The 15,582-nt window shown below is 39.0% G+C and overlaps 1 protein-coding gene across 8 annotated transcripts in view; it reads right to left on the bottom strand.

The window, feature by feature from the left end:
• ntng1a (netrin g1a) overlaps positions 1-15,582 on the bottom strand; it is a 172,311-nt gene that overhangs the window by 65,955 nt on the left and 90,774 nt on the right. The gene's annotated exons all lie outside the window — the stretch shown is intronic.

The raw sequence follows: 15,582 nt of genomic DNA on the forward strand, positions 1-15,582 counted from the left end.
GTCATGAAATTAAGACGTCTGTTTTGTCCTGCTCTGCAAAGATGAGTTCGCAAGAATAGTGTGCCGTTTGTGACAGGAAGCCAAGAGGAACACGTTTGTAAACTGATGAAATGAGTACTTTTGTAAAAAGCAACACTGTCTCTTTTCAGTATTTCTGCAGAGTGAGGCCATTGGTTCTTCACAAAGTATCAAAGTTTTCCCTTATTTTTTTTTCCAACTTGACTCATAAACACTGAGCATATCTCGAAAACAAGCTGTGCAAGTGACTTCACCTAAACCTTTTGAATCATTTCAACCATAAGTCCATTAGTGGAGGGCTAATAGATCTGTCTATTTTTATCCCTCACATCTGAATTTGACTTGTGTTTTTTGGAGTTTCTTCCTAAGCTTTAAATTCATCACATCCCTTGCTTGAAAGAGGTCTTTCCAAAAACATTTGTCCGATTTACCACAAATCATTACCAGGCGATGTTCTCTCCTTGCTCCCTGGGGGCTCCATCTAGCTGTCAGGGGGAGGAGGCACTCCTCCAAGAGGACCTTTCAAGTGCTACAAGCTCCAATTTATCAGGACAAGATAATCCACTACTTGATTAGGTGGGAGATGTCGCCCTGTGCGTGTGGCTGTGTGTGTGAAAGTCAGTGTGGCGATGTGGTGAGGAAACAGCAAGAGAAGAAGGCTTCTGATGTAAGACAGTCTAATGAAGCGTTGAGGCAGAGATCGAGTAAGTTAGAGTGAGAAACAGTTCCATTCGGCTAATAAGCTTTGCAAGTTTTTCCTTGTCCTCCAAGGCAAGGTGACAATGAAACAGGGCTCTGTCAGGCCTCTGACTGTTGGAGAGCCCCATTAATATCCTGTCTGGACCGTCCCCTACGGGCTTCTACCAGCACTGGACAGCGGTGGCTGGGAGGAGACGGAGGAGGAATAAAGCAGAGTGACAGTGGAAAATTCCACTTGGGTTTTAGTGTATCATCGCATGGTGGGAGGTTAGGTGTGCCATTAACTGCAGCATCTGGTGCACAGTGTATCCACAGACAGATGTGTAATAACTCATAGGCGACAGTTATGCCTGCTTAGGGGGTGTGAACACTCTCTAAAAAACACACTTGGCATGCAGGACGGCCGACTGTGTTGCTGTGGCTCGTTGGAAATGTACATTCATCGAGGGAGACCTAAAACTGTTATTCAACGACGGTGGCGTGCTCTGCTTGGAGCACAGGTGTGTGTATTTCTATTGTATTGTACTAACTTAACAACAAAAGTACTATTATTTACTTACATTTTTGTGATCAAATGGTGCCCTTAAATGCTTGAAATCCTAACATTGTTTGAGATATTTGTATTTTAATTAAATCTCGGTTATAAATCAAGTTTTAAGTTACACAATGTTCTATTTTTACATTTAGCAATTATCTCCTGATCCTCATATGAGACAACTACTCTTGAGTAAGTTTATTTTACTACTTTATTTTTACTTATAAACATTGAAGATCCTTTAATTAAGTTTAGATCTGAATACCTCAATGTATTCCACAACAACTTAAACTCATTCATTCACATTTTATTTAAAGAGTAACTCAACACCCCCTTGAATCTTGTCTTTGTTAACCCAAGTAGTTATACTTCTCAACTTGCTTAAGTGACATACATGTAGACTGCGGATCCCTGTGACATCAGTGATCCAAGTAACCAATAGATTCTCACTCCATTCTCATTTAATACCAACGTCTGGTCAGTGGCCCTATAGAGTTTTAAATGTGAAGCTCTAGGTTTCCCTCCAGAGTCAGTTTGGACGTTCAGGGACGATATGTTTGTTCACACTATTTATATGTTAAATGTATGCAGTCTCTTTTCAAAATGAATTTAGAGCATAGGTTAAAAATGCAATTATTAGGTTTACATCCTTTAAGTTTAGGCAACAAAAGTATGTGGTTGGGTTTAGAAAAAAACCAATCATGGTTTGGCTAAAAATAGCAATGTTTCTTACTCACATGTAATGTAACGCGACACACTACACACACAAGCATACTATGTGTATTAATAAAATAATTTGACTGACTTTTGGTTTTACACAGGAAACAAACAGAGGTTGCCAAGAACACAGTCTGGAGTTTGTTTAACCAATTCACCTCCCCTCCCTCATGCCTACCTTCTGCGGACTTTCTCGCTCTTAATACTTGGAGGTTTTTTGGAGCGATGAAGCGTCTGAACTGACCCAGTCACACATTTTAAACCAGAGAGGAGAGCAAAACATTGCTGTTCACCCTGGTGTTTAGTTACTTCTTAAGTAAAAGTACAAATGTATGATCAACATAAAGTATCTACTTAAAGCAACATAAGTAAAAATACTTAAGTGCATGTCAGTGTTATCTTGTTGTAGACTATAGTATCAGATTATTATTACTAATGGCTAAATGCCAAAGCAGCATTTTAATGTTGTAGAAAGTTCGGGTAGAGCTCATTTTAACATTTTTGCATACACATGTAGTGGAGTCCCAGTATAAAAAAGCAGAAAATATAAATACTCAAGAATAAGAACCTCAAAAAGGAACTTAAGTCCAATATGGACATATTCTTAGTTAATCCTTCACCACAGCATATCAATAGGAGATGCATTTACACGCACACAAGCAAACTGCCTTCCTCACCACCACATCTCCGTAATCAGACAAAGATGTATCCCTATCGATCCTTGTGGCTGAGCAGCTGAAAATCTGCTGTGTTTAGCACCTGGCAACCTGGGCCAGTCGTCCAGCGCTCCCCCGAACACACAGGTTAAAAACCTTTCATTACTGTCTCCCCCGCTTCTTGCCTAACGACAAAATACTGCCTTTATGAAGATCAATAATTTCACTGGTCAGAAGAGAAAGGAGATAAAATGCTGAGTATGGCCTCATGAAAATCAATGGCAGATTTCTGTGTTTTACTGTAGGGCACTGCTGAGGGCTCTGTTAGCTGATTAATGATTTGGCACATATTAAAATAATTGACAGCTCTCGGCATGGCAACGCAGCGTTTTCTGTAATTACAAAAGATGTTTCTATTAATCCCAGTGTGATGATAAGTGGCCAGGATTGGGGGACAGCCATCACAGAATACAAAGCCAGCGCAGAGGTTGCTAGAGCAGATAGGTCACGCTTAATTGGTGCTAAAAGAGATGGCGTCGACCCACCCAAAACACAGCGGCTTAATCCGATTATTAGCATTGTGATGCAGTGAGATAGAGTGAGTGAGAGCGCGAGTGCAGGTGGGTGTTCATCTATACCAACATGTACGTGGTTGTGGGTGGATTGCACAAATGATCAGGAAGCTGCTCTAAATTCCTTTAGTGTTGTCCTCATTATTGTCAAACTGTTCAGGCTAATTTTACCAGCCGACTGGAGGAATAAAAGTCAACAATGCAGCAACGTAGAGGATAATAAATTAGACTAATTCCATTCAGCTGCACTGCACAGACCAGCACTATCTGTAGTGTTTAGGTCACAGGGAAGTGGTTTTCCCTGGCTTTGCCAACCAAGGCTTTTAGACATGTTGCAGAACAGGTTATTCTCATTCACTGTTTGCACGAGGGATGCAGATTTTGTCTCAACCCTAGAGGGGACAAATATTTAACGTCAAGGTTGGGGATCGTCCCCCAGGACATTTTGAGCATCAAACACCTAATTTCCTGCATTCTGGTAATTCTGACGACCAAATCTATTCCTTTTCTGAATCACTTTGCGATGGAAATGTCTGTCCTCTGTTATTTTAATGTTTTTATTTGGGGGTCAAATGCACATTCTCAAAAATATTCAGGGTGATGTGTCCCTCTTGTCCCCCAACAAAAATCTACTGCTATGGTTTATATTTATACCCATATGTGTATATATATATATATATATATATATATATACCCAATAATGCACTGTAAGGGATGGGATCAGGGATGTGCATGACTTTTACCCCTCCAAAATGTTGTTCATGCCATGAGTGAAAACTATAGTTAGTGGAAATACTACGTTGCGTCACATTGCCTCGTGTCGCATCGCGTCACCTCGCCTAGTGTTGCGTCGCTTCATGTATTTAAAGTAATAACACAAACCAAAGTATGATGATCATCTTCACAATCATAAATTTAAAGTTAAGAACATCCTCTCCTGTTGTAGGTTCTCTAGTTATCCATTAAAGTGAAATGAGAATAGGTACCTGAACTCTATCCACTGAGAAATGCTTCTTACTTTAATGCAAATTTTCACATTTTTATGATTCATTACTCTACTTGAATATGTGAATAACTGCTGTACATCCCTGGCAAACATTCCATGCTGCACTGATTCTTTTTTCCCCTAATTCTTGTGTTTTCTCATAGTGGCTTTAAACAGAGGACGAGAGGTGTTTTATCTTTTATAATTTAACCTGTATCTTAACAAGAAAAACAAAACAAGAACAAACCTTTCTGTAAAAGGTTGTTATGATCAAAGATCTTGGGGATTGTTTGTGTAATTTTTATCCTCATCGATAATAAGATACAGAGGTAAAAGTTGCTATCATTGAAAAGCAAATATGTGTTTATGTACTGTATACAAAGGAGGTGTAAAGCAGGGAACTTGGTGAGGTTTTGTCCATGTTTTAAAATAAGATATGACCTCGGCAGCTGACAGACTTGGCCTGCATACAACCACTGATGGAGGATGGGACTTGGGGGAATATAAATTTACTAACTGCCGACAAGCCATCTAGATAGATGGGCTCCCACCAATCAAACAAACCCGTTTGTGTGACAGATGTCTCGGACTTGTAACCCAGATAGCAAATTGAATCCACCCTCCATCTTCTCCTCTTTCTACCTTTCCCTCTACTCTTTTACTTCCTTTTTACTACGGGCAATACATTTCTTTTTAAGAGTGATCTGTGTGCTAGAGAGAAATAAATGAATATAAAATGTGTTTTGATGTTGATTTTGACTTAAAAAATTAAAATAAAAATATAAAAGGATTAACTATGTGAAGTGCACTTATAGTTATTTTTTCCCTACTGTATTTATCAGCTGTTTCTTATCACTCATCTGACCTCCTAACCTTGCAGGTGATGTTGGAGCCTGACCAGTGCATTCTGGATAAAAGAGCACTGGCATCAAGAATCAGACCTCAAAGTACCTAAAACCATTTGACAGTTTTACCATTTTCTAACTTCAAAATCTGTAAACGTAAAGAGGCAAACAGACTGAAAATGAAAATCAGATTTTCTAAACTGCTCTAAATAGTGTTCCCAAATTCATGCGACTGCCGTGAAAATCATGAAATTAGACAAAATGAGTTTCTGTACCCATCTGACTTACAGTAATAATTCTGCACACAATGTTGTGACACCACTAACATGTTAAACAGTTCCTCTGGTTTGGATTAATATTACAAGACAGAGTTCGATAATGAATTCATTGTTGATATCTTACAATATAGTTATTTCAAATAAGATGTCTCTTGCCTTGTAGATGCAACCCCATTCCCTTATTGTACACAATTTATGATTCTGGCAAAGATATTGTCATTTACAATATGAAGTCAACTGTCAATCATTTTAGCTTCAAGCACTGGCTATTGTTTAGTTAATCTGTTGAACAGCACTACACAAAGCATTTTAAGAATGGTTGCTCTGCCACTGATATTATTCTCTCTGATTTGAGATGTTTCAAGAAATTAAATATTATCTTTTGTTTATTCAGATGCAATCTGGACCCACACAATGCAGCCAGACAAACATCCATCCATCCGACAACACCCACATGCAATCCTGTCTTCGCTGTTATTGTAGCGCAGGAGAGGGACAGAGACAGATGGAGAGTGATTGGAGGAGTTTATCTCTAAACACATATCAATACCAGAGCCCGAGAACTCCTAATGAGAGCAACAAATTGCTTCCTCACCACATGCCCCAGCCTTTGCAGGTTTGGTAAGAAGCACTCTCCACACGACAGTTTATTAGGAATAAATTCAAATCATTTCCAAGTCCCACTCCTACTCTCATCCTTTACATCTTCAGCTGCTGTCTTTACAGATTCAACAGCCTGTTAGGAGAGTGTTTTTAATTGCCACAGAGGTTAAAAAGACATTAAGATTAAAGATCATGTGCTGCATTGAGATGTCCATAAATCATTAGGTTAATTTAAAGGAGACTCTCTCACAGGGATAATGCTTTGTGGCACAAGGTAGAAAGAGAGTGCCAGCATAAAAACCTTCTTTCCTGTTTGTCTTTCAGCCTCCAATTTCTTCCAGTATAAACTGGAAATATTTACTGTTATAATAATTCCTAAGAAAATAACAATACTGGTATAAGATATTGTACCTAAATATCTCCTGATGCAGCCTAAAATTAGGCATTTCAGCCTTCACCATCTTGGTTTTGAGAGACAAATGTGACCATATTTTGTGAGAGGTGGATCTGACTCATAGACTGTAACGATGCCTCGCCTGAAAATGAAACTTTAGGCCTTCATAAAACGTAAATGAAACAAAAAACAAATCTTTCCTCTTTTTAGTTTAGTCTATGGGGATTTTAACTCTGTTTTGCCTCCTGTGGCCATTAGAGGAACTGCAGTTCTTTGGCACATCTGCATTGACTTTTTTTTTTGCCTCAGAGATCACCACATCTTTAGGACTGAAGCCAATCCCAGCATGCACTGGATACGCTGGCACTCTAGGCAGGTCAGCTGTCTTTTGTAGGGCTACTCATAACTAACCAACACACTGTAAAACAAATGTGAGTAAAACTGTTAAGTTTAACATCAGTTTTACAAAAATTCACAATGCAAGCAAATGCTTCAGTATGGCTTTGCACCACGTGTGTGAACATTTCATTGCATCAACAGTATAGAATTTCTTCCACCTACTCCCTAGACGTGCATAATCTCGTCCTTTACATCTATCCGTTTCTCTTCCACGTCTTTACCTCTCCTCAGCAAGGTGTGTGTGTGTGTGTGTGCATGTGTGTAAGACGGGGGGTTGGGGTTAAAGCTATCCCTGCTGCATTAATGAGACCTTGTGTTCCACAATAGATTTCTTCACCCCGACCCAGGGGCTTGATTGAAGCAGTGCTCGCTCTCTCTCTCTCTCTCTATCTCTCTCTCTCTCTCTCTCCGTTCATGCCAACACCTTTGCTGGATTCCCTCTCTCTCCATCTCTCACACATGGTGATGGGTGGTGCAGACAGAAAGAGGGGCTTAACCTGGACGTGGAATGAATATTGGATGCCAGTGTGACAGATTACAGTGGTAATAGACACCTAGGCCAAATCCTCACAAGGATTACAATCATATTTTCAAATGGTTCAGGGTCGGCCGGAGGTCGACCAGCCTGGACCATGGTCAACAAGGCGACGGGGGAACTGAAATCTCACACATACACGCACACACATGCATGCACGCACACACAGACACACACAGACACACAGACACACACAGACACACACACACCTGGGTTAGCTTTCCAACTATGGGATTGGGAATGATTCTAGCACAGATTTTAGTACAGCTTTTAACATAAATAGCTGTTTTTAACAGTTCAAAATAGCAACTTATGGGAACATGAATTAATAATTATAATGAGTTTAAGGATTGGGTTGAAGATTAAATCCTTATTTAGGCATTAGAGCCTTTTAACACACTCTCACACACTCATCTTTGCACTGCAGTGTGACACTGATAAATGATCCTCATCACATTAATATATTAGAGAATTATTTGATAAGTCAATTGACACAAAATTGACAATTTTGATCAAAAATTGTAATCTCAAATGGGATGATTTGTGTTATTTTCTCTTTTTAAATAAAATAATAAAGTTATAATCAAACCTATAAAGTTAGTCTTTCCTGACATTTGTTTCACACTTACACAAACACACAGATATACAAAGAGTATTGGTGCTCCACCAACCCCCAGCAGCTTCTACTGGACCGCAGTCTGACAGCTCATGGGGTCCAGCAGATGAAATGTGCTGTTTTGTGGCACCGCTGGGGATATCCAATAGTGATCTAAGGCAATGTGCTGCACTGTTCAACCACCTTAAGCACCACGGAGCGGGTCGTCCAGTCGACTGAGGGAAGGTTATGAGGCGAAACAATGTGTAAATGTCCTCCTGTTGCGTCCGTCGCGATCAGTGGTGGCGATTTAGAAGATTCATGAGCCTTAAAACAATGGTGGGGAAGCCTTCAGCACGCAGCCTCTGCTCATTCAAAGGATATAAAAACTATTTTATATTCCATTATCTTTTATATGGCAGTGCGAGCCCCACCGGGTGCTGCTGCGATATGGTTTGGAGGACAGGACGATATCCCCTGCTTAAGAGATGGTATATATTTGTGGGAGCAAAGTAAGTACAGCCATCGAGAGCTACAGCAAAGGGTTGTTTGATGGTTGTAAGTATACCTTCAACACAGGTAGTAAACGTGATGGTACAACACACTGGTACAGTACTTTGTGCTGACTGAATAAGTTTTTTAACTTAGAGTTAACCTTGTCTATGCAAGCTTATGGTTTGCTTTAGGTAAAATAAGTTGTGTCCAATGGAAAGACCTCAAGATTTTTATGTGAAAAAGGTGGATGAAACCTAAAAGTAAAAATAATCCGTGAATAACGAAGGCTATCTCACAATTTGAATTTAGTACTTCACTATTTAAATATGTAGAATATTTATTTAAATTTAAATCACTTGATTTTCTAAAGTGATAGCGACTGGGCACTACTGTGTTCAGAACTGTGTGACCTTTGAGTGAACTTTGAGTCATTTAAAGGCATGTCTTTACCATGTTCCTTTCCCTAAATCTAACCACAGTAAGTTTACTTACCTAACCTCCCTAACTTTGTGCTGACAACACAAGTTTATGTCAAGTACGTAACATTATTCGTGGGATGCTAATTTGTAGGATATCGTTTGAACTGTTGTAAGTGCATTTTTGTAGGATATTATACAAACGATTGGATGAGGATATGTTGGATTCCAACCCCCTTGGTTAGTACTCTGGTTGGGAACCACTGATTTAGACAGTGGTGTGTTAATACATAAAATCCATGACTAACAATTATAAATGATCTGTGATGAGTATTTAAGGAACACTCAGTGATAGTGGCAGCACATTAAAATACAAAGAGAAAAAGTATGTACCATTTCAAATCAAAGCCTTATCCTTTATTCAAATCTAAAATGAAAAACTGAACATTATTAATTCACAACCAATTTAAACATTAAAGTTAGAGAATAATAAGTTTTAGTTGAGTTCTGTCTGGAACTAGTTATTTGTATTATGCTTGTTATATAAAATTGAGCCTCATACAATGAAAACTGCTCCACTTTCTGGTCACAGTAAATTTTGTTCTATGTAGTCTCAAATATAAAAGTTTTTTAGACGGCTACATTTCTGCCCCCACCGACTCAGGAATGGATCACTTTTATTTTCCACCATTTTCAAGACAAGTGTCATTCATCGTTTATTAAGATGACATTTCTTCAGCGAGCCAATACACCAGGACATAATCGATCTGCTGGCTGCTGCGATGCTACATCTCTCAATCAAACTGTCCAGTCTGATAACATGAAGGATTCTTCACTATACATTAAGACCTGAAAACAAGACTAGCCTGTAGCCATGATCAGCCCTCATCTTTTAGCTGAGAAATCCCTCAGGAGTTGACATCATGAGGCAGAGGCTATATCACACTCTCACTGCCACTCCACCCCCACATTGCCATTCCTCTCCCTCTCGCCATCCTTTCATTCACGGGTATTTTTAATGGTATAATAACGCTACATATCCCACATAGGAGCCCTCCAGGGAGACATGGATCACTGTCACCTTGACCAAGCTAAGAGGCTAACCCAAGCGCAGGGAGCTGCCCCGGCTTCTCCCCATGGATACAAACCCCGACCTGCCTGCAACAATATGGCTACCTCACAAATTAGAGCTAGATGTCCGGATGTCAGTGGGGAGAGAAGTAAAACACGAAGGAATTTATGAGCTATAATTGGTATGGCAAAGTGTCAGACTTACCATGGCGTAGTCAGTCATTTTTTTCTTTTGTCATTAAGCATTAAACTGTGTTAAAAATATACAATCTTATGGTAAAAATGAACTTTATATCCAACTATCATATGAATCTGATAGGGAAGTCTTAAGTGGCATATTTCAGCTGGGAAATAATAAATATATCAAAATGAAATACAGTCATACTCAAAGAAGTCAGTTTCATACGTCCCCAATTTAAAAAAAAAATCTTTGGATCAGTGAGAATATGTCTGTAATATCGTGAGAAAAAAGCTGTTAATCTGACTGTCAAAACACATGGGTTATGTGGAGGACAGCTTACCTCCAGCTGTTTCTTCACATTGGACGTGAAGAATGGGGTATAATTATATTCATAATGTTTGATATAAATAATTATTACCAATTAATTCTTGTATTGATCAGAAAATAGCAATCAGTCAACAGCCATCAGTCTACGTTAAAGTGTCATTTATCAAGGCAACTTTTACTGAGAGCAGCATGTTTTAGGAACAATAGCGGCATGGCTCTATTGACTGAAACATAGGATAAATCTTCCTTCTGGTGCCTTGTTGAGTGATGAGGTGGTGGTTGTTTAAGTGAAAAATTGACTTAATTGTCAAGAATTTTGGTAAACTCATTCATATCTCCCTCAAGATAAATTGTCACAACTTAGGAAGTCCCTTAGGCATTGATGAGACAGAGTACATTTTTTCAGGTCGCAAAACTAGTAGTGGTTGTTGCTGGATAACTGGAGCTATATGACTAAACCAACCATGGTTACCATGATCTAAATAGAAAACAGAGGCCTCGGGGCAAATTATTGTAGTACTTCAGATTTTGGGTAAGTTATTTTCATGGATTTATTGAACCACTTTTGGGTAGCATGTTCCATGGTTTGCGTTAAGCTAACACTAGTTCAACTTTTGACATCAAACTATGCGAGCTATAAGACATATCTAAACAAATCTTCATCTACTTTGAGGTTAAGGTACTGTTAAGCAATTTCCTTCAGGAAAAAATTGTTTTATCTTGTCTTGCCTTTTCCTATAAAACTGAGCTAATATCCCTTTTATCCTTTATTGCTGTTTTCTGTTCAGATCATGATAATGCGGTTGGTAAAGTCATATCCATATCTGCATACCCAGCAACAGCCACCACTAGTTTTTTGTCATTGCCTTCTAGAAAGCCCACCCTCAAATTCATCCAATTGGACGATAGACAAAGATAAAAAAAAGGCCAACAAGCACTTTTCTGCTCTGAGTTCAAGTATTTTCAAATGAGGCATTCAGGGCACTCCTGCAAAAATGTGAGGCCCATAAAGCAGAAAAATACAAGATGCAATGAAATGCTAAATTTTTCAGTCACATTGAAAACAATCACAAAAAGCTGCCCTGGCTAAAATGCATTCTGTATGATAATATTTAAGTTAGCGCCACCATCAGCTCAACTTTTTAATCTCCTACACTCTAGCTCATAACCAACTGCCTACAAATTTATAACATTTCCATCAACCTCAGCTGTTCTTTGTGTTTCGTTCTCAATAGCAAATGTTAGCATACTTACATGCTAGAGGGCTGAAGCTGCTGCTTTGTTTAAGTGCTGTTCCCACAAAGCTTCCTGTGTAGATATGGTGTTAAATTAAGAACATTCTCATAAGTGTATGCAGGTTGAACATTTTAGGTAAAATGGAGAGGATTTTCTGAACACAATGAGAGGAAAACAATGTTTTATGTTTATGTTTAGTAACTGTAAGAAAAATCAGGCCTTTCATTTTTACCAAAATTTGATCCTAAATTTGCTCCAACCTTCAGGCCAATAAAAAGACAGTTTCCGTTTTGGATAGACTCCCCACTTTTTAGCTTACAATTGGGAAGCATGAAGAAACACATCTTACAAATGGAAATGCTATGAGGAGGAATCATTTTACAGCTGGCTTGCTGCCATCGAAGAATAAGCACGAAAGCATAGTGTCAAACGCACAAATTTTGCTCTGAAAGCGCTTACAGTCATATAAGTGCCATCACATTTTCACTCCTAGCAATGCCTTTTCAATCAAGCTCCTGTTACCGAGCTTCACCCCTCATTAGTGGCTCTACAGACCGCTGTGAGAACGTGGAAAATCTTTTCCCATTAATGAGTGCTTCTTTGACTCGGTCAGCAGCGGCCAGAGCAGGGCGTAAATGTAGCACCTTATAATTATCGCAAAGGGGTTTGCGGTTTGAGGTGGGGGAGCTGAGGGTGTTGGAGATGTCAAAAAAATCCAATCAGCCATCATCTTCCGGATTCAAAGGATTTCTATTTTCTTTCCTCGAGTCTTTAGGGTCTCGTATTTTATTTATTTTTTTAAAAGTCGGAGCTTTTAAGAGATGATTAAAATCAATAGTGTGGTAAAGCTCAGCATTCCCAGTGTGGATATTTAACTGTGCAGAGCGTAGTTGGGATTCAGCTCCAGGCCTCTCTGTCAGATCACTGAAGGTCTATTTAGTCATTCTACAGGGAGACTTTCTTCTTTTTCTTTTTCCCTTTATTCTTCTTTCTCTGTCTCTTTCCCTACCCTCCATCTTTTTTCTTACCACTGAATCTGAGGAAATGATTGGCAGATGACTCCTGGGAAAAAGAGCCCGGGCCTTTTCCTCTCTCCAAGCTCTCAGGATCACGACACTCAAACACACTGACAGGCAAAGTGGGCACGCGCACACACACACACACACATTTATTTCAAAGGCGAGCCACACAGAACCCTTATGAAAAATAAGGACAAACACGCACACACACACACGCACACACACTATTGACTTGGCACTCTTCCTATGATCCTTGACAGCTTAGTATATTTACAAAAATGAATGAAACTCCAAAACCTGCCAAGAATTGATTTTTTGACTTTTTTTTCTTATTCGACATTTTAAAAAACTAATTGACCCAAATCATCAGCTGTTTTAACCACAGAAAATAATTGTGTACACTTGCAGTAACCATGTCTGACTTTTGCCAAGTTAAAAAAACCCACAAAGTGACAACATGACAAATTCTTTCTTTAGTTTTAAGCTCTAAAAACTCTTGTCAATATAAAGGCAGCCATCAAAAATCCTGTGAATAATTCTGTAATATGTAATTCTCCATCACTGCACATCGTAAAAACTGAGTTAAAGAACTCGTCAATACAGCAAGCAACAACGCACCGAAGCGAGAGACACTTGACACATTGATTCTCTGAAAGCTCGTCGCAGTCTTTCCCTTCATCACCCATCAGGCTAAAAAAAGGCAGCAGTCCATAGAATAAAAAGCTGAAAGGAAAGCTGTAATAGCGTGCAGCCAGCAACAATGAAACACAAGTAGATCCACTTGATTCCATGACAATAACTTCAAGCATCCGCCGCCATCGTAATCACAATCCTCAAAAGGGAGTCAAGGGGGCTTCGCCAGCTGATTGTCTCTGAGCTCTTGATGAGACGCCATTATAAAAGATGAGAGAAAAGTGAAGGGTGGGTGTGTGTGTGTGTGTGTTTAAAAAAAAAATACAGAAAAAGGAAATCAAAAACTTTAACAGGGCCAGAGGGAAATACTACACGAATCAACTCCACTCTGCTGAAATTATAGATGAATTAAGCACTGTGTTAGTGATTAATTAAACCAAGAGATTCAAGCTAATGAGACCACACAGAATGTGTGTGTGTGTGTGTGTGTGTGTGTGTGTGTGTGTGTGTGTGTGACGGGGGCTGGCCTGTATAATGTTTTGTGTACATTTCTGCCACCAAACACAGCAGAAGCGCACTGGTTTGGGGCTGCAACCCACTTTAAAGAAGGATTCGATGCAGTGGCTGATCTTGTGATCGCTGCACACAGGCTGTGCTCATTAAGTAGTCAACAGATGAGCTTAAAATAGCTAAAAAAAAAGGGAGCTGTAGAAATGTTGGAGGGAACCACTTTATTTACACTCATAGAAGGAAAAAAAGTAAGAGCACGGTAAAGTAAGATATCACAGAAATGTTGGTAAAAACTTTATATTTTGTTTTGCACTTAGCAGTAGGGCCAGGCGATGTGGCCCTAAAATAATATTACAGTGTTTAGGGGTATTTTGATATATTTGGCGATATGACAAAATACTGGAAAAAAAAGTTTTAAAAACAACTGCAACAAAATAAATGTTTAAGTTTTATATATCAATATTGGGTTGGTGGTTTGGTCCGACTAAGTTCGTCAGTATTTGATGTCCTGGGATTGAGACTCAACAATTAACTGCCTTTCTCCAGAACAATGTACTGAACCTTTAAATGTCTGAATATTTACCTTAAAACAATCAACATCTGTTAATTTTGAGCTCAGCCTGTTCTTCTCTTTTTACATTTTGGCATGTCTGCATCATGAGAAGTAACACTGCTTTGGAGTTCCTGTTTGTGGTGTACACACAATAAACACCTGGATCACTTTTGATACTTCTGAATCTGATAAAAGGTTTCTTGCAAGTCTATCCTCGACAGATATCAGATCTTTCGAATGCTGTAAAAAGTGAATTGTCGCTCACTGATTGTAGCAGTGTGTGTGATGTCTGTGTCTTTTGATTTGAATGAGTTATGACACAATTTGCCGCATATGTCATACCGCTACAACTCAATCGGGTGACAAGTATGCTGTTCATAACTGTTTCGAGCACATGATGTGTATGTCTAAATAATGTATTTGTATTCGTTTAAATATAGACATACTGTTTAATTTTAACATGGCTAAAAAAAATACTTTCCCTTTCAAAGCAGTTTTAGTAAAAACTCTATTGATACGGCAGTGTTCCTGGCGCTTTTTCATCTACAGCACGAGTGAACAGTCCATGTTGTTATTTCATATAAGCAGCGTCTCTGCTAATGAGCTGATGCTCTGCGGGGTAGCCATACACGAGAAAAGTCACACTAAGTTAGAGCTGATTGGTAGATTTCAAGCACGTCTAATATCCTGACATGCTCTACAAAATCAGAATGGCTTATTCAAGTGTGTTTATGATAGTTGGTGACTCGGGGGAAACAGCATGATGAACATCATTTGGCTTTTTATTGTTTCACAGCTACAAGAAGTAAAAAACAGAAACAATAAGAACTGCCTCATTTCAAGGTAGTTTTCCTTTTAAAGATAGATGTCCTGGGAATGTACAATCATCCCCAGCCTTTTTCACCTTTAATACACAAATAGTAAGTTTAAATTAGAGTGTACAGTGTGATCTGGGACAAAGGATGAAGTAATATCCCCTGGATCTACTTTTCCATGCTTGTAGAGGTGTAAGAAGCAGGTTTTTGTAGAGTGGGTTTGTAAAATGAAAGAACAGTGCTGACTGCAGGTTCCCGTGTCCTATTTTGGTACTTGACTATTTATGAACTTCTACAGAAATATGTGCAATCAAAACCGAATTTGTGCAAACACAGTGAGATTTCACTTTGCATTTCAAATTCCAAGGAAGGTTTGCTCATTAAGGAAGATGCTGGAATATCTTTGGGCCAAATTTTGGATTTCACTGGAAACTAGAATTGCTGCCTTGCTGTTATATACCTACATTTACCAGTCAAGGTGCAGTTACAGTTTGC

Source organism: Plectropomus leopardus, chromosome 21 (assembly GCF_008729295.1).
Source record: "Plectropomus leopardus isolate mb chromosome 21, YSFRI_Pleo_2.0, whole genome shotgun sequence".
Classification (NCBI taxonomy): Eukaryota; Metazoa; Chordata; class Actinopteri; order Perciformes; family Serranidae; genus Plectropomus; species Plectropomus leopardus.